The sequence below is a fragment of the Arachis hypogaea genome, chromosome 14 (assembly GCF_003086295.3).
Source record: "Arachis hypogaea cultivar Tifrunner chromosome 14, arahy.Tifrunner.gnm2.J5K5, whole genome shotgun sequence".
Taxonomy (NCBI): domain Eukaryota; kingdom Viridiplantae; phylum Streptophyta; class Magnoliopsida; order Fabales; family Fabaceae; genus Arachis; species Arachis hypogaea.
The window spans coordinates 44,528,001-44,548,802 of NC_092049.1; the positions used below are offsets into that span (position 1 = coordinate 44,528,001).

General features: G+C 38.7%; 2 non-coding genes across 2 annotated transcripts; one reads left to right on the top strand and one right to left on the bottom strand.

Annotated features, from left to right (window-relative positions):
* Nucleotides 1–7,907: 7,907 nt before the first annotated feature.
* On the top strand, nt 7,908–8,015 carry LOC112745502 (small nucleolar RNA R71). The gene has a single exon (XR_003173427.1). It is a non-coding gene; the product is annotated as a small nucleolar RNA R71 (small nucleolar RNA).
* A 10,152-nt stretch (nt 8,016–18,167) lies between these two features.
* On the bottom strand, nt 18,168–18,271 carry LOC112745578 (small nucleolar RNA R71). The gene has a single exon (XR_003173498.1). It is a non-coding gene; the product is annotated as a small nucleolar RNA R71 (small nucleolar RNA).
* Between the last annotated feature and the right edge of the window lie 2,531 nt (nt 18,272–20,802).

A 20,802-nucleotide genomic window follows, 5' to 3' on the forward strand; every position in this document is an offset into this window, starting at 1 on the left:
GCTCAGCTTTTGAGGAGGAAAGTACTTGGCTAAGAAAGCCGTGACCAGCTTATACCAAGAGTTCAGGCTGTCTTTGGGTTGAGAATCCAACCATAATCTAGCTCTGTCTCTTACAGCAAAAGGGAAAAGCATGAGCCTGTAGACTTCCGGATCTACTCCATTAGTCTTAACAGTATCACATATCTGCAAGAATTCAGTTAAGAACTGAAAAGGATCTTCAGATGGAAGTCCATGAAACTTGCAGTTCTGCTGCATCAGAGAAACTAATTGAGGTTTCAGCTCAAAGTTGTTTGCTCCAATGGCGGGAATGGAGATGCTTCTTCCATGTAAATTGAAATTAGGTGCAGTAAAGTCACCAAGCATCTTCCTTACATTATTATTATTTTCGGCTGCCATCTCCTCTTCCTGTTCGAAAATTTCTGAAAGGTTATTTCTGGATTGTTGTAATTTAGCTTCTCTTAATTTTCTCTTCAGAGTCCTTTTAGGTTCTGGATCTGCTTCAACAAGAATATTCTTGTCCTTGCTCCTGCTCATATGACAAAGAAGAGGGCACAAAAAAAATAATAATAATAATATGGATCCTTTATACCACAGTATAGGGATCCCTGTGTGAGTAGAAGAAGAGGGGGAGACAAAGAATGTAATATAATGGAAGAAACACAACTGTGAGGAGGGTTGAGATGTGGGATGAGATGTTAGTAAATGAATAAATAAATAGAATAAGATGGGAGAGGGAGAATTTTCGAAAAATATTTTTGAAAAAGAGTTAGTGATTTTCGAAAATGGTTTTTGAAAAATGTTAGTATTTTTTTGAAAATTTTTTTAAAATCAAAAATAAAAATAAAAATAATTAGTTAATTAAAAAGAAATATTTGAAAAAGAGGGAAGATATTTTCGAAAATTAGAGAGAGAGAGTTAGTTAGGTAGTTTTGAAAAAGTTAAGAAACAAACAAAAAGTTAGTTAGTTAGTTGAAACAAATTTTGAAAAGATAAGAAGTTAGGAGGTTAGAAAAGATATTTTGAAACCACTTTTTGAAAAAGGTAAGATAAGAAGATATTTTAGAAATTAGTTTTGAAAAAGATTTGATTTTTTAAAATCTCAATTAATGACTTGATTCATAAGAAATCACAAGATATGATTCTAGAACTTAAAGTTTGAATCTTTCTTAACAAGCAAGTAACAAACTTCAAATTTTTGAATCAAAACATTAATTGATTATGTTATTTTCGAAAATTTGATATAAAAATAAGAAAAAGATTTTTGAAAAAGATTTTTGGAATTTTCGAAAATAAATAAGAATTTTGAAAAAGATTTGATTTTTGAAAAAGATTTTGAAAAAAGATAAGATTTTCAAATTGAAAATTTGATTTGACTCATAAGAAACAACTTGATTTTTTTTTAAAAAATTTTTTGAAAAAGTCAATTCAAATTTTCGAATTTGATGAGAGAAAAATGGAAAGATATTTTTTTTTATTTTTGAATTTTTAATGAAGAGAGAGAAAAACAAGAAAAGTTATGCAATGCATGAGAATTTTAGATCAAAACATGTGATGCATGCAAGAATGCTATGAATGTCAAGATGAACACCAAGAACACTATGAAGATCATGATGAACACCAAGAACATATTTTTGAAAAAATTTTTAATGCAAAGAAAACATGCAAGACACCAAACTTAGAATTCTTTAATGCTTAGGCACTAAGAATTCAAGAATGCATATGAAAAACAAGAAAAGACACAAAACATGCAAATGCAAAGATCAAACAAGAAGACTTACCAAGAACAACTTGAAGATCATGAAGAACACTATGAATGCATGGAAATTTTCGAAAAATGCAAAATGCATATGCAAGTGACACCAAACTTATGATATGACTCAAGACTCAAACAAGAAACACAAAAAATATTTTTGATTTTTATGAATTTATAATAATTTTTTTTTGTATTTTTTTTTCGAAAATTATATGAAAAAGAAAAAATAAGGATTCCAAAATTTTTTATATGAATTCCAGGAATCTTGCATTCTTAGTCTAAAGCTTCAGTCCAGGAATTAGACATGGCTCACTAGCCAGCCAAGCTTTCAATGAAAGCTCCGGTCCAAAACACTAGACATGGCCAATGGCCAGCCAAGCTTCAGCATGTAATTCAGACATGACACGCCTGACATACTCATTCCCAAAGGAATTAGACATGGCTTTACAGCCAGCCAGGCTTCAACATGCTTCATGAAACACTAGAATTCATTCTTAAAAATTTTGAATAAAATTTTTTAAAACATTTTTATATTATTTTCGAAAACAGATGAGAAAATTTTAGAAATATTTTTGAAAAATTTTTGAAAATAAAATAAAAAGAAAATTACCTAATCTGAGCAACAAGATGAACCGTCAGTTGTCCAAACTCGAACAATCCCCGGCAACGGCGCCAAAAACTTGGTGCAAGAAATTGTGATGTCCAGGCTCAAACAATCCCTGGCAACGTGAGCAACTTGGTACGCGCAATCGTGATTACACTTTGATTATGTAAAATTCATGGCTCTTTCTTTCCCTGGCAATGGCGCCAAGAACATGGAGCCAATACCATGGTTCACAACTTCGATACAACTAACCAGCAAGTGCACTGGGTCGTCCAAGTAATACCTTACGTGAGTAAGGGTCGAATCCCACGGAGATTGTTGGTATGAAGCAAGCTATGGTCACCTTGCAAATCTCAGTCAGGCAGATATAAAATAGTAATGAGGTTTTCAAAATTAATTAATAGAATAGGGATAGAAATACTTATGTAATTCATTGGTGAGAATTTCAGATAAGCGAATGGAGATGCTTTCGTTCCTTTGAACCTCTGCTTCCTACTATCTTCATCTAATCAGTCTTACTCCTTTCCATGGCTGGCTTTATGCAAGGGCATCACCGTTGTCAGTGGCTACATCCCCTCCTCTCAGTGAAAAATATGCTCACATACTCTGTCACAGCACGGCTAATCATCTGTCGGTTCTCGATCATGTTGGAATAGGATTCACCCTCCTTTTGCGTCTGTCACTAACGCCCAGCAATCGCGAGTTTGAAGCTCGTCACAGTCATTCAATCATTGAATCCTACTCGGAATACCACAGACAAGGTTTAGACTTTCCGGATTCTCTTGAATGCCGCCATCATTCTAGCTTACGCCACGAAGATTCCGATTAAGAGATCTAAAAGATATTCATTCTAGCTTATTTCATGTAGAACGGAAGTGTTTGTCAGGCACGTGTTCATAGGAGAGAATGGTGATGAGTGTCACACATAATCATCACCTTCATCACGTTCTTGGGTGCGAATGGATATCTTAGAAGCGAAATAAGATGAATTGAATAGAAAACAGTAGTACTTTGCATTAATCTTTGAGGAACAGCAGAGCTCCACACCTTAATCTATGGAGTGTAGAAACTCTACCGTTGAAAATACATAAGTGAAAGGTCCAGGCATGGCCGAGAGGCCAGCCCTCAAACGTGATCTAAGATAGCATACAACTGATCAAAGATGGTTCAAAAGATTAGTAAAAGGTCCTATTTATAATAAACTAGCTACTAGGGTTTACATGAGTAAGTAATTGATGCATAAATCCACTTCCGGGGCCCACTTGGTGTGTGTTTGGGCTGAGCTTGAGTGTTGCACATGTAGAGGTCTTTCTTGGAGTTGAACGCCAGCTTTTGTGCCAGTTTGGGCGTTCAACTCTGGTTTTGGCTCCTTTTCTGGCGCTGGACGCCAGATTTGGGTAGAAAGCTGGCGTTGAACGCCAGTTTACGTCGTCTATTCTTGGCCAAAGTATGGACTATTATACATTGCTGGAAAGCCCTAGATGTCTACTTTTTAACGCAATTGGAAGTGCGCCATTTCGAGTTCTGTAACTCCGGAAAATCCACTTTGAGTGCAGGGAGCTCAGAATCCAACAGCATCAGCAGTCCTTCTTCAACCTCTGAATCTGATTTTTGCTCAAGTCCCTCAATTTCAGCCAGAAAATACCTGAAATCACAGAAAAACACACAAACTCATAGTAAAGTCCAGAAATGTGAATTTAACATAAAAACTAATGAAAACATCCCTGAAAGTAACTAGATCCTACTAAAAACATACTAAAAACAATGCCAAAAAGCGTATAAATTATCCGCTCATCAAAGAGATAAAAGAACGACTCAAAATTGCAATTAATAAAGTAGTGAAGGAATAAAAGAACTATGTATGTAATATGGACAAGTAATGCTATAAAATGATGGAGAATGTGGTTTAAAACATAAATTGAACCTTGACTTGGAATGAGCTATGGAATCCCTTCCTTGCCATAACCACAACTATGATAATTATGATGGATTAATCTCACTAAGTCAACCCTTAACATCGAAGGATAGGTCAAGTGAGAATAATTGTTATTAATCCATAAATCCTAGCTAAGTTACTAATTACCTTAGTAAGAAGGTAGCGTTAGTGGAAACAATAACAACTAACAACCCAAGAATTTTCATGGTGAGGAATCTCCTCATGCTCATGTTGAGGTCCATGATCTCTTGTTTGCTCCATTCTTTTCTTAGTGATGGGCTTATCCTCTTCAATGAGGATATCTCCCTCTATGTCAATTCCAGCTGAATTGCAGAGGTGGCATATGAGGTGAAGAAAGGCTAACCTTGCCCAAGTGGAGGACTTGTCAGCCACCTTGTAAAGTTCTTGAGGTATAATCTCATGAACTTCCACCTCCTCTCCAATCATGATACTATGGGTCATGATGGCCCGGTCTATAGTAACTTCAGACCGGTTACTAGTAGGAATGATTGAGCGTTTAATGAACTCTAGCCATCCCCTAGCCACTGGCTTGAGGTCATGCCTTCTTAGTTGAACCGGCTTGCCTCTTGAGTCAATTTTCCATTGAGCTCCTTCCTCACATATATCTATGAGGACTTGGTCCAATCTTTGATCAAAGTTGACCCTTCTTGTATAGGGGCGTGCGTTCTCTTCCATCATTGGCAAGTTAAACTCCAGCCTTACATTTTCCGGACTGAAATCTAAGTATTTCCCCCGAACCATGGTAAGCCAATGCTTTGGATTCGGGTTCACACTTTGATCATGGTTCCTTGTGTTCCATGCGTTTGCATAGAACTCTTGAACCATTAGGATCTCGACTTGTTGAATGGGATTGGTGAGAACTTTCCAACCTCTTCTTTGAATCTCAAGTCGGATCTCCGGATACTCATTCCCTTTGAGCTTGAAAGAAACCTCGGGGATCACTTTCTTCTTGGCCACAACTTTATAGAAGTGGTCTTGATGGACCTTTGAGATGAATCTCTCCATCTCCCATGACTCAGAGGTGGAAGCAATTGCCTTCCCTTTCCTCTTTCTAGAGGTTTCTCTTGCCTTAGGTGCCATAAATGGTTATGGAAAAATAAAAAGCAATGCTTTTACCACACCAAACTTAAAATGTTTGCTCGTCCCCGAGCAAAAGAAGAAAGAAGGAAGTAGAAGAAGAAGAGAAATGGAGGAGAGGGAGAGAGAGTAGGTTTCGGCCAAGTGGAAGAAGAGAGGGTTGTGTTGTGTGAAATAGAAGAAGGAATGAGGTGTTTATATAGAAGTGGGGAGGGGTTTAGGGTTCAGCCATTTAGGGTTGAGTTTGGGAGGGAAAATATTTTGGATTTGAAGGTAGGTGGGGTTTATGGGGAAGAGAAGATTGATGTGAGTGGTGAGGGGGTGTTGGGAAAGAGTAATTGAAGTGATTGGTGAAGGACATTTGGGGAAGAGAGTTATGAAAAGGTGTGAAGAGGAGAGAATAGGGTTAGGGGGGATCCTGTGGGGTCTACAGATCCTGAGGTGTCAAGGATTTTTTATCCCTATACCCTTTAAACGTGTAAAATGCCCTATACATGCAATCCTGGCGTTTAACGCCAGACTGCTGCCTGTTTCTCGCGTTAAATGCCACTTCCATGCTCTGTTCTGGCGTTTAACGCCAAGTAGATGCTTTTTTCTGGCGTTTAAATGCCAGACTGTTCTCCTCCAGGGTGTGCTATTTTTCATTCTATTTTTCACTCCGTTTTTGATTTTTCAGTAGTTTTTGTGACTTCACATGATCATCAACCTAAAGAAAACATAAAATAACAATGGAAAATAAATAAATATAATTAAATAACATTGGGTTGCCTCCTAATAAGCGCTTCTTTAATGTCAATAGCTTGACAGTGAGCTCTCATGGAGCCTCACAGATGTTGAGAGCATTGTTGGGACCTCCCAACACCAAACTTAGAGTTTGAATATGGGGGTGCAACACCAAACTTAGAGTTTGGTTGTGGCCTCCCAACACCAAACTTAGAGTTTGACTGTGGGGGCTTTGGTTGACTCTGCAGTGAGAGAAGCTTTTCATGCTTCCTCTCCATGGTTACAGAAGGAGATCATTGAGTTTTAAACACAAGGTTATCCTCATTCAGTTGAAGGATCAATTCTCCTCTGTCCACATCAATCATAGCCCTTGCTGTGGCTTGGAAAGGTCTTCCAAGGATGATGGATTCATCCTCATCCTTCCCAGTATCCAGGATTATGAAATTAGCAGGGATGTGAAGGCCTTCAACCTTTACTAGCATGTCCTCTACTTGTCTATAAGCCTATTTTCTGGAGTTGTCTGCCATCTCTAATGAGATTCTGGCAACTTGCACCTCAAAGATTCCCAGTTTTTCCATTACAGAGAGTGGCATGAGGTTTATCCCTGATCCAAGGTCACATAGAGCCTTCTCAAAGGTCATGGTGCCTATGGTACAAGGTATTAAGAACTTTCCAGGATCCTGTTTCTTCTGAGGCAATCTCAGTTGATCCAGATCACTTAGTTCATTGATGAGCAAGGAAGGTTCATCTTCCCAATTCTCATTACCAAATAATTTGGCATTCAGCTTCATGATTGCACCAAGGTACTTGGCAACTTGCTCTTCAGTAACATCTTCATTCTCTTCAGAAGAAGAATACTCATCAGAGCTCATGAATGGCATAAGGAGGTTCAATGGAATCTCTATGGTCTCTAGATGAGTCTCAGATTCCTTTGGTTCCTCAGAGGGAAACTCCTTGTTGATCACTGGACGTCCCAGGAGGTCTTCCTCACTGGGATTCACGTCCTCTCCCTCCCTTGTAGATTCGGCCATGATGATTAATTTAATGACCTTACACTCTCTTTTTGGATTCTCTTCTGTATTGCTTGGGAGAGTACTAGGAGGGGTTTCAGTGACCCTTTTACTCAGTTGGCCCACTTGTGCCTCCAGATTTCTAATGGAAGACCTTGTTTCGTTCATGAAACTTAAAGTGGCCTTAGATAGATCAGAGACTATATTTGCTAAGCTAGAAGGATTCTGCTTAGGACTCTCTGTCTTTTGCTGAGTGGATGATGGAAAAGGCTTGCTATTGCTAAACCTGTTGCTTCCACCATTGTTAAAGCCTTGTTGAGGATTTTGTTGATCCTTCCATGAGAAATTTGGATGATTTCTCCATGAGGGATTATAGGTGTTTCCATAGGATTCACCCATGTAATTCACTTCTGCTATTGCAGGGTTCTCAGGATCATAAGCTTCTTCTTTAGAAGATGCCTCTTTAGTACTGTTGGATGATTCCTTCAATCCACTCAGACTCTGAGAGATCATATTGACTTGCTGAGTCAATATTTTATTCTGAGCCAATATGGCATTCAGAGTATCAATTTCAAGAACTCCCTTCCTCATAGGCGTCCCATTATTCACAAGATTCCTTTCAGAAGTGTACATAAACTGGTTATTTGCAACCATGTCAATGAGTCCTTGAGCTTCTGCAGGCGTTTTCTTTAGGTGGATGGATCCACCTGCAGAATGGTCCAGTGACATCTTTGATAACTCAAACAGACCATCATAGAATATATCCAGGATGGTCCATTCTGAAAGCATGTCAGAAGGACACTTTTTGGTCAGTTCCTTGTATCTCTCCCAAGTTTCATAGAGGGATTCTCCTTCTTTCTGTCTGAAGGTTTGAACATCCACTCTAAGCTTACTAAGCTTTTGAGGAGGAAAGAACTTGGCTAAGAAAGCCGTTACCAGCTTATCCCAAGAGTTCAGGCTGTCTTTAGGTTGAGAGTCCAACCATACTCTAGTTCTGTCTCTTACAACAAACGGGAAAAGCATAAGCCTATAGACCTCGGGATCAACCCCATTGGTCTTAACAGTATCACAGATCTGCAAGAATTCAGTTAAGAATTGAAAAAGATCTTCAGATGGAAGTCCATGAAACTTGCAGTTCCGTTGCATCAGAGAAACTAATTGAGGTTTAAGCTCAAAATTGTTTGCTCCAATGGCAGGGATTGAGATGCTTCTTCCATGTAAATTGGAATTTGGTGCAGTAAAGTCACCAAGCATCTTCCTTGCATTGTTATTATTTTCGGCCATGTTTTCTTCTTTTTCTAAAATTTCTGTCAGATTTTCTCCAGAGAGTTGTGCTTTGGCTTCCCTTAGCTTCCTCTTCAGAGTCCTTTCAGGTTCAGGATCAGCTTCAATAAGAATGTTCTTATCCTTGTTTCTGCTCATATGAAAAAGAAGAAAATAGAAAATAAAATATGGAATTTACTATGTCACAGTATAGAGATTCCTGTATGTGAGTATAAGAATAGAAGAATAGAAGAAGAGAAATTCGAACACCAAGAGGAAGAGAGGGTTCGAATTTTGAGATGAAGAGAAGTGTTAGTAAATAAATAAATAATTAGAAGGAGATGAGAGAGAGGGAATTTCGAAAATTAATTAAATTAAAAATAAAATTTAAAGTTAAATTTTGAAAACTAAAATTGAAATCAAATTAAATTAAAAATTAAAACAATCAGTTAATAAAAAAAGAAATTTGAAAAAGGGGGAAGGGATTTTCGAAAATTAGAGAGAGAGAATTAGTTAGGTAGTTTTGAAAAAGAGTATTATATATCATTGGAAAGCTCTGAATGTCAGCTTTCTAACACAACTGGAATCATCTCAATTGGACCTCTGTAGCTCAAGTTATGCTCCTTTGAAGTGGACATGGTTGCTGGCATGGTGGAACTTTTGCCCACGTTAACTAAGTTAACGTGGGAGTTAACGTGGCTCATTGTGGCTTGTGTGGCTCCTTCCAACGTTAGTGACAATGTTGAGTGTCACTAACGTTGGCCATCACCTTCTTTCATCCACGTTAGCTTCCACGTTAACTAAGTTAACGTGGAAGTTAACGTGGCTTGCTTGGGGGTTGTGTGGTTGCTTTCAACGTTAGTGACAATGTTGGGTGTCACTAACGTTGTCGACCACCCTTGCCTCTTACGTTGGCTCCCACGTTAACCAAGTTAACGTGGGAGTTAACGTTGCATTTTGCACTTAGGCCAACGTTAGTGACAATGTTGAATGTCACTAACGTTGGCTTCCTTCCCCCTTTTAACGTTAGAGGCCACGTTAACTAAGTTAACATGGACTCTAACGTGGCCACTTATGAGCTTGGTCCAACGTTAGTGATAATGTTAAGTGTCACTAACGTTGGCTCCATTTCCTTTCTTCAAAGTTAATGCCACTAACTTTTTTCACTAACGTTGTGGCTTTCCTTCCTTCCACGTTAGTGCCCACGTTAGTGTAACTAACGTAGCCACTAACGTAGCTCTTCTCTTCTTCTTTTGGCCTAAAATCAATCAAACAAAATGCATCAAAGTCTTGCTCTTAATCATGGATCATGCATCATCCAATTTATCATATAATTCATGAAAAATCCTGATGAAATCATATAAAATTCACAATGTTTGCTTGAATCAAGATGTAAGTGAATATCCACCCAAAACTAGCTTATTTCCTAAGAAAATGCATGAAACTACCTTAAAAATAGTAAAGAAAAGGTCAGTGAAACTGGCCAAAATGCCCTGGCATCACAATACCAAACTTAAAGCTTGCTTGTCCCTAAGCAAGTACTGGAACAAGAGAAAGATGAATGGAATGTCAAAGGAAATGAGTCATTCTTCTGGAAGTCATGTCCCTGGTTTTATGGTGGTTTTATGCATAGCAACTTAGGTTCATTCCTGGCTTTCAGACCTTTCTCATGTCCTAGAATACTCACTGTGATTGCATCCCATGAGACTTTTATTCATTGATCCTTTTGTTGTCATTTCAGGGCTTATTTTTGTTCTTAAGCTAAGTGCTCTGTAAGGGGGCAACTCTTTAAAATAAGCTTTCAGCCAACACTCCCGAACCAGTTGGTTCAAGCTGCTAGGTGTTGAAGCACCCCTAAGGACTTACTTGCTCAAGTCTCTCCCCCATACATACACACCACAGGCACATAGTTAATTTATTTTCTTTTCTTGAGACCTTGGTGTCCAGCACCTCTTCGGGTTACTAAATGCTCTGTATTGAGGGTTACTCTTGATAGTGGACTTTCAGCTGATAATCCCGAATTAGTTAACCCAAGTTACCAAGTGATAAGGCACCCCTAAGAGCTTATTCATCCAAGTAGATCCCTCACATAGGAGCACCACAGATACATGCCTCAAGATTAAAAACCATTGGTGCCTAGCCTTATTGCTTGTTCTTTTTCTTTTATTCCTCAACTTTGATTGTTCTTTCCCTTTTTCTTATTAGGATCTTCTTATTTAGCTAGTCTCATGGGGTGTGTCTCAAGCATAGTATTCATGACAAATAGTTGTCCTCCCACCTTATGGTTGAACCAACTTAGCTAACTTATGACCACACCATAAACTCATAAACTTACTCCATAGTATGAACTCTACTCTGGTCTTTTATAAAACATTCATTCTCTTTTCATTTGATTCAAAAGGGACAAGCATACAAGTAAACAAAGTAAGGATGCAGTAATGACATTTAGACTAGAAAACACAGCCTTAATCAATAAAAAGTTTAAAAGACAGAATTGACATGTTTATTCACAAGGAGAAAGCACATATACATACAAAGAACTTAGAAGACAATCATGCAATTGAATGTACTGAAAATAAGTAAGAGGAGAAAGGAACTTTACCACCTTGTATTTTATCTTCATTGTTGTTGCCCTTTTCCTCCTATTCTTTCCCTTCCCATACCAGACATAGAATGATTGCTTATACTCAAGCAACAATTAAAACAGTGGTGATGGGGTCCATGATGGATCATGAATGTCTTAGAATGAGGTGTGAGGATGCATGTGTTTCAGCAAGCAAGGTTAAGGATACAATAAAGACACAAGAGATACAAACAGAGACATTTTGACTGCATTAATAAGTGGTGTTGGCATGGTACTTGCATGAAAGTTAAGTGGTAACACCAAACTTAGTGTGCTACTATCAATTTAGAATGTTGCAAGTACCCAATGAAGATTGAAAATCAAATTGTTGCATAGCAACACCAAACTTAGAATGCAATCATATGCCAAATTATTGAAAGTAAACTAAGCAGAGCAAGGAAATGTTACCTACGGTTGGGTTGCCTCCCAACAAGCGCTCTTTTAGTGTCATTAGCTTGACATGTTGTTCATGAATTTCTTCCTCTTCTTCCAGTTTGTTAAGAGGAATGACCTCAAGAGAAAAGAGGAGCCAGTTAATGCCCCTTGTTTTGAGTGCCTCTCCTCCGCAAGCATTCTTTTGTTGTTAGCTTGTGTAAACTTGCTTGTTGGGGTAGGGGTGGGATAGCCCTTGGTTGACGTTTTCTTCTTCATGGAAATTGTCCTTCTTTTCTTGGTCACCAACCCTTTTTTAGTGTTCATGTTGATTGCCTTCACCACCTTGATTTCAGGACTTGGGTGTTGTATGATGGTTGGAGCATCCTCTTCATCAAGAGCTTCTTGAATTGGTGATTCAATGAACTCACCCTCTATGCAACTCTCTGTGTCATTGGAGTGTGGGTTCCCTTGATTGACTTCCTCCATTGTTCTTGACCTTTGAATGAACTCCTCTGTTTCTGGAGAGAGTGAAGTGATCTCTCTTTGTGATCTTAGCTCTTCAATGAATTGTTCTTCAGAATAGAGTTGTGCATTCTGTCTCAATTTTTCTTCATGGTCCTTTTCTGCTATTTTCTCCTCTTCGATTGTCTCTTTCATCTTTTCAAGGAGGAGTTCTATCCTAGTGAGTCTCTCCTCTATTCTACTTTTTCTGAGCTCTTCAATGAAGAGTTCCATCCTAGCAAGTCTATCTAAAGGTGGTTGAGTAGGTTGTAATGGTTGGGCGGGGTTGGCTTGTGAATGGAATCGGTTGTTTTGTGGTTGTGTGTTCTGAAAGTGGTATGACTCTTGTGGGTAGTGGATTGAGTTTTGTGGATGGTGAAATGAATTGTATGGATTTGGGATAGACTTTTGTGCTGAGGCATACTCAAATGATGAAGAATTTAGGCATGTAAAACTTGGAGGTGAGGTTGTATAATTGAGAGGTGATGGCTCTTGATGAATGGGGTGTGAATGAGTAAAATCTCTTTGATTATGATCTTCCCAGGCACAGCTTGAGTAGTGATCAAAGTCATCAAAATATGGACCATTTTGTGACCCTGGGAAGCACCCCATTTCATGTTCTTGACACTCCCACCCACCATGAGCATAGTAAAGTGAATCATTCTGTAGTGGTGGAGAGTTTCCCATGAAATTTGATTGACTAAAAGATGGATGCTCCTGTCTTTCCTGCAGAAAACTCTGTCTCAAACAATAATCACCAAAAGAAATTGGAATCTCCATTGTCACAGATGAGGAAATTCCTAGTGAGGCAATATCACAAACAGTTTGTGGGTTAGCAAATAGAATTGAAAATAACAAAGAAAAACAAAAGAGTAGATGGAGAAGGGAAGAAGTTTAACTAAAACAAAAAGCAAATCAATCAAACAGAAAATGAAATACACAAAATAAAATTCTCAATCTAGTGATCTTCCAATCTAATCATTGTTGATGCACAATCAATCCCCGGCAACGGCGCCATAAACTTGATGCGTGGAAAACTTGTCTCTCAACAAATCTCCCTTCGGCAAGTGTACCAAAGTTGTCGTCAAGTAAAAACTCACAATAGAGTGAGGTCGAATCCCACAGGGATTGATTGATCAAGCAACTTTAATTAGAAGAATGTTCTAGTTGAGCGAATCCAGAATTTGGGTTGAGAGTTGCAGAAAATAAAATGGCGGGAATGTAAATAACAGAAAAGTAAATGCTAGAATTAAAGGACTGGAAGTAAATGACTGAAAATAAATTGCAGAATTGTAAATGGGAATGGGGGATTTGCTCATAAAAGTAAATCGCAGAAATTAAAGAGAATGGGTAAGATTAGAGATGGGGAATTCATTGGGCTTAGGAGATGTTGCAATTCTCCGGATCAAGTTCATTTTCATCTCTTCCTCAATCAATGCACTCATTGATCTCCTTGGCAATCTTAAGTGATTGAATTACAATCCCTTGCAATTCAATCTCTCAAATCTTGATCAATAGCCAATTCCTTGGTCAATTGCTCATGAGAAGAGATGAAGTATGGTCACTGATTATACCACATGCATTTCCCAAATCAAGTATTGAGAGGGTTACAGTCACATACCCATCCAAACCCAATTTGGTCCAGCATGAGAAAGCATTTCTAGCTTGATCTCTTCATTCCTCTTCCAGGGTTCAAAAGAGATCCAAGTTTGAATAGCTTCTCTTCCAAGATAACTACTCAATTGGATGAAGATCGAAAGCTTTCAAGTAAAATCAAGAGGAAAGATAGAAGAAGAACAATGAAAATTAGTATTGATCCATCAAATTACAACAGAGCTCCCTAACCCAATGAAAGGGGTTTAGTTGTTCATAGCTCATGAAAATGAGTGTGTGAAGGGGAGAGAGTCCGAAGACCCCTCCATTCCAGGATTACTTGAAATGTAAAAACTAAGGCCTTTATATAGGCTCTCCTAAATTACAAAATGAAATTAAAAGCAAATTACACTTAAATGAAAATTCCTATTCTAGATGCTTCTTGTGGCCTTGATTGGTTGACAATTGTGGGCTTGCTTGCTTGAGCTTTGAAGTGGACTTGAGAGAGAAGTGAGTTAAGTTGAGGTCCAGGTGCTAAAGTTAGTGCTAAAGTTAGCCACACTAACGCTACAAGTGTGGCGTTAGTGCTAAAGTTATTGAGGCTAACGTTGCACTTGTTGCCCAGTTAGTGTTTTTGGGGCTTAAAAGATGCCTCTTGTTTGTGCTCCAATTTCATGCCCACTATAGAGTATTATATATCGTTGGAAAGCTCTGAATGTCAGCTTTCTAACACAACTAGAATCATCTCAATTGGACCTCTGTAGCTCAAGTTATGCTCCTTTGAAGTGGACATGGTTGCTGGCATGGTGGAACTTTTGCCACGTTAACTAAGTTAATGTGGGAGTTAACGTGGCTCATTGTGGCTTGTGTGGCTCCTTCCAACGTTAGTGATAATGTTGAGTGTCACTAACGTTGGCCATCACCTTCTTTCATCCACGTTAGCTTCCACGTTAACTAAGTTAACGTGGAAGTTAACGTGGCTTCCTTGGGGGTTGTGTGGTTGCTTTCAACGTTAGTCACAATGTTGGGTGTCACTAACGTTGTCAACCACCCTTGCCTCTTACGTTGGCTCCCACGTTAACCAAGTTAACGTGGGAGTTAACGCTGCATTTTTCACTTAGGCCAACGTTAGTGACAATGTTGAATGTCACTAACGTTGGCTTCCTTCCCCCTTTTAACGTTAGAGGCCACGTTAACTAAGTTAACGTGGACTCTAACGTGGCCACTTATGAGCTTGGTCTAACGTTAGTGATAATGTTAAGTGTCACTAACGTTGGCTCCATTTCCTTTCTTCAAAGTTAATGCCACTAACTTTTTTCACTAACGTTGTGGCTTTCCTTCCTTCCACGTTAGTGCCCACGTTAGTGTAACTAACGTAGCCACTAGCGTAGCTCTTCTCTTCTTCTTTTGGCCTGAAATCAATCAAACAAAATGCATCAAAGTCTTGCTCTTAATCATGGATCATGCATCATCCAATTTATCATATAATTCATGCAAAATCCTGATGAAATCATATAAAATTCACAATGTTTGCTTGAATCAAGATGTAAGTGAATATCCACCCAAAACTAGCTTATTTCCTAAGAAAATGCATGAAACTACCTTAAAAACAGTAAAGAAAAGGTCGGTGAAACTGGCCAAAATGCCCTGGCATCACTGTTTTTGACCCATTTTTTGGCCCAGAAAACATAGATTAGAGGTTATAAAGTGGGGGAATCAATCCATTCATTCATACAATATACACAACTTCATTATTCATAATTTTAGGTTTAGATGTAGCTTTTAGAGAGAGAGGCTCTCTCCTCTCTCTTAGGATTTAGGATTTAGGATTTAGATTTTTAGGATTAAGATTCCTCTCAGTTTATGGTTGTTTCTTCAATCCAGGTTCAATGTTCCTTTAATTTATGTTCTCTTCTACTTTTATTTATTCTATTACTTTAGTTTGTTTATTTTCCCAAATTGGTTTATGGATTCCTATGTTTAATTTGATTCAATACAATTCGAGGTATTTTAGATTTAAGATTTCTTTCTTTTATTTATGTTACTGCTGCTTCCAATCTGAAGGCATTTTTATTCGAGTAGATTTTCTCCCTTTTGCTTTGGTTAAGTAATTGGTAACACTTGAGTTGTCAAACTCAGCAGTTGATTGGAAATTGGGATTGCTGATTGATTTGGATCGCTCTAAAGCTAGTCTTTCCATAGGAGTTGACTAGGACTTGAGGATCAAATTAATTAGTCCACTTGACTTTCATTTATTTAGTAAGGGTTAACTAAGTGGGAGCAAAATCCAATTCTCATCACACCTGATAAGGATAACTAGGATAGGATTTCCAGTTCTCATACCTTGCCAAGAGATTCTTTATAATTATTAATTTATTTTTCTTGCCATTTAAATTACTTGTTCTCTATTTCAAAAAACCCAAAACATACCTTTTTCCATAACCAATAATAAACACACCTCCCTGCAATTCCTTGAGATACGACCCAAGGTTTAAATACTTCGGTTATAAATTTTATTGGGTTTTGTTACTTGTGACAACCAATTTTTTGTACGAAAGGATTTTCTGTTGTTTAGAAACTATACTTACAACGCGATTAATTTTGTGAATTTCTCTACTAGCAAAAGTCAGTTCGTCAAAATTGTTCCATGATTGAAAACTTGCTTCCTAGAAATTTTTTAATTATGTATTTTAATTCTCCTTTATACCATTCTATGTCGTGATCCATGTGTTAATTGTTTTAGGCTTCATAGGGTAGGAATGGCTTAGAGAATGGAGAGGAAACCTGCAAAAATGGAAGGAACACAAGAAACTAAGGAGATGACCAGCGAACACTGACGCGAGCGCATGGCTCACGCGAGCGCACGAAATGAAGAAATCACAGCGACGCAAACGCGTGCCTGATGCAAACACATGGATTGAAGTCTGCATGAATGACGCGAATGCGTGGACGACACGAATGCGTGACAAGGAAAATCGCTGATTGACGCGAACGCGTGGACGACGCGTACGCGTGACCTGCGCAATCTGAAAAAATAACAGAATATGCTGGGGGCGATTTCGGGCCGCGTTTTGACCGAGGTTTTGGCCCAGAAACACAATTTAAAGCTATGGAAAGTACAGAGACTCAACACGCATCCACACACATTCAGATACATCGATATTAGGATTATTTTTAGTTTTAGATCTGAATCGAGATTAGCGTTACATTGGTAGTTTATGCTTTTGCTTTGGATTTTGGATACTGAAGAGTCATTACCTCCGTTGAAGACACTACTTTAGTTTGTTTCCTTATTCCTTTACTCTTTTGATCATTGACCCTATTCAAATAAGTATGTTGCATTTTGGATTTATTAATATATAGAATTGTTTTTACTTTTAATTAATTTTGAATCTCTATTTTATTTTATTTTATTCAAATATGTCCTCTTATATTTTTATGAATATTAATTCTATGTCAATGGAGTAGATTTTCTACTTGACATGGGGGTTGATTAAGAGGAGACACTTGAGTTGGAATGCTCAAGTGCTTAGTTAAATTGAACAATTGTTGGCTAATTCTATATCTACTAATGCTAGACCTTCCCAAGGGAAAGAACTAGGATCTGCGGATAAGAATCAGTCCAATCACTTGACTTTCCTTTACTCAGTAAGGGTTAACTAAGTGAAAACAACAATCGCTTTACATTACACTTGAGAAGATTCCAACAAGGATAGAACTTCCAATTAATCAATTCCCCAGTCAAGGATTTTTATATTAATAATAATTCTTAGTTTTATTGCTTTAATTTACAATTATTTTAATTACTCATTATCCAACTCAAACCTTCTGGAAAATTTCTAATTAATAAATTAGCACTCTTTCCTGCAACTCGTTGGGAGACGACCTGGGACTCATACTCCCAGTAATTTTGATTCTAATTTTTTTGTGACAACCCCTTTTAAATTGAGAAGGCAAATCTTAGCTGGTTGAGAACTGTACTTGCAACGCATTTCGTTTATTAATTTCTTAACTGGTCAATTTTCGCCACCATCAATTTTTGGCGCCGTTGCCAGGGAGTTACAATACTGTGCTAGATTATTAATTAGTGTACATGTTTTTATTTTTATTTTGCCTGATCCGAGCTTAGCCACTTTTGATCCTGAAATTGAAAGAACTCTTTCACGTATTAGGCGAGTTTGACGTCAGTTAGCCTCTGAGGGTGGTGAAGTGATTGTTATCGATTCACCAGTCTCATCTGAGAGCGAATCTGAACCGCCATCTGGGAGCAAGACAAGCTCCTTTACTACTGATTCAGTTGATTCACGTGCAGGTAACATGGCAACACCTAGGAGGATTACTCTCCAAGAAGCTGGAGCCCCAGATTTTACCCTGCAACCGTATCAAGTGCGTCATCCAAATCTGGCTACAGTCTTTGAACTGAAGACTGCACTAATCAACTTGATGCCCAAGTTTCATGGCTTACCTGCTCAAGAGCCTATTAAGCACCTAGGAATTTCCAGATAGCCTGTTCTACTGTTAGGCATCGTGATGCAGATGAAACCTCTATTCTGTTAACCATTTTCCCGTTTTCTCTTGAGGGAAAAGCGAGGGAATGGTACTACACCCAACCTGAAGCGACTGTTACTAACTGGGATACGCTTAGAAGAGAATTTTTGGAAAAATACTTTCCAGCTGAAGTTACTGATAGATTGAGGAAAGAGATTTCAAAGATTATTCAGGGCAAATCTGAGACTCTCTATGAATATTGGGAGCGCTTCAACAATCTACTGGACGCATGCCCTCATGACATGATTGATAGACTGGTATTGATCAGCTACTTCACTCAAAGCATGAACCCCCAAGATAAGACAACATTGGATGGTGCTAGTAATGGTTCCCTGAAAAAGTACAGGACCGCAGATGAAGCATGGCAACTGATTAGCGACTTAGCTGAGTCCACTAGGAATCACAGGCCGAGGTGCAGCCACACAAAAGCTATTGCAGAGATCTCCTCTAGCGTTGAAACTATCGCTCTTACCCAGAGTATATGTGAAATGACCTTCCTACTGAAATAGATGTAGTTAAATCAACAACAAACACATAAAGCTCAGCCTCCCCCACCACAGCAAAGCCAACAGTTGGTTTCACAAAGAGTATGCGGGATCTGTGCTGATTATAGTCATTATACTGATGAATGTCTGCAGCTCCAACAGGAAGACAACACTGTGGCAGCCACTCATACCTTCTATGACCGCCCAAATCAAGGATACAATCAACAAGGTGGCAACTACAACCAAGGTGGAAACTATATGCAAGGATGGCAAGACAACTCCAACCAAGGTTGGAGGAACAACTATAACAGAGGAGGCAGAGACACAATGGAAACCAGAGGTGGAATAACAATTATAACAACAGACAGCAGAATCAGAACCAACCTTATAGAGTACCCCACCTAAGACAGCCCCAAGGACCTCAGCACAACCAACAGCAGGTTCCTCAAATCACTTACTCCAATTCCTCATCAAATGACGAGAGGCTCCGTTCTCTTTCACAAGGGCAGCAAGACATGCAGACGCAGCTGAACTCTACTTTAAATGGTCTGACTGCCACTTTACAAGCTCTCGTCTCCCGGTTAGATTCATCACCTAATTCCACCAATCAACCTTCAAGCTCCAGTGGAATTCCTTCTCAACCTCTACCTAATCCCAAAGGTAGAAATAATGCCATCACTTTAAGGTCCAGAACCACACTGCAAGAGGGGAACCATGAGGAGCCAAGCTCACCAGAACACATCCCAACTGAGGATGTAGTGGAAGTGGAAGATGCTGAAGAGGGAGAGAACGTACAAACTATAGTTGAAGAAGAAGCAGCTCAACCACAGATTGAAGCACCAAGGGATGCAGAAGCTACAAGTAACGCCATCCGTATCCCATTTCCACACCTCGCAAGGAAGCCCAGAAAGCAGATGGAACTTGATTCCAAAATGGTAGAGATATTCAAAAAGGTTGAGGTAACTGTTTCCCTTTTTTATGTTATTCAGTGAGTACCTAAATATGCAAAGTTTCTAAGGGATTTGTGCATACATAAAGACAAAATTAATGAATTAGAAACTATTCCTTTAGGTAGTTCTACATCTGCTTTAATGGGAGGTATACCTGAAAAATGTAGTGATCCAGGTCCATGTATGGTCAACTGTGCCATTGGAGGTGTAATATTTTCTGACTGCATGTGTGATCTAGGAGTGTGTGTTAGTATAATGTCTTTCTCTATATATGATACTTTGAGGCTCCCTCCCTTAAAAAGGTCGGCAGCTCATTTTGTGTTAGCAAATAAAAGCATTATTACAGTAGTTGGAATTGCTGAAGATGTATTATTGAGCATTAAGGGGCTCACATTTCCCATTGACTTCTATATCCTGGAAATGCCCCCTAATGACTCAGGAAGACCATCATCAATCCTGCTTGGAAGACCATTCCTGAAGACTTCAAAGTTCAAGCTTGACGCATTCTCAGGAACTTACTCCTTTGAGATAGATGGCAGAACAGTGAGTTTTAGTTTAAATGAAGCTATGAAGCATCCTCTGAAAGATTATTCTATCTTCCAGTGCAACATTATTGATGAAACTGTAGCTGAAGTTCACCAAGAAGAAATGGAAGAGAAGCACATGGAGCAAGGCCCAAGTGTGGGGACACTTTCTGAAAATAATGAAGACCCCTTGCCATTATCACCAGTCCCAGATGATCCAGAGCCTAGCCATGAGAAGAAATCGGAATTAAAGCCCCTCCTCCACACCTCAAGTATGCTTACCTTGAGGATAATCAGAAATTCCCAGTTATCATTACAAGGGAACTTACCTCTCAACAAGAGGAACAACTGCTCAGTGTGCTGAGAAAACATAAGAAAGCAATCAGATGGAGCTTGGCGGATATAGTAGGCATAAGCCCCCAAGTTTGTGAGCACAGAATATTCTTAGAAGAGGGAGCAAAGTCTATCCGCCAGCCTCAAAGAAGATTGAATCCCACCATCTTAGAAGTTGTCAAGAAGGAAGTGAGTAGGCTACTTGAAGCAGATATCATTTACCCCATCTCAGACAGTGAATGGGTCAGCCTAGTACAAGTAGTGCCCAAGAAGTCTGGAGTCACAACAATAAAGAATGAGTACGGAGAGCTCCTGACAACTAGAGTGCAGAATTCATGGAGAGTTTGCGTTGACTATAGCCGTCTCAACCAAGCTACTCGCAAGGATCATTACCCCTTGCCATTTATTCATCAGATGCTTGATCGCCTGTCAGGTAAATCTCATTATTGTTTTTTAGATTATTATACAGGATATTTTCAAATT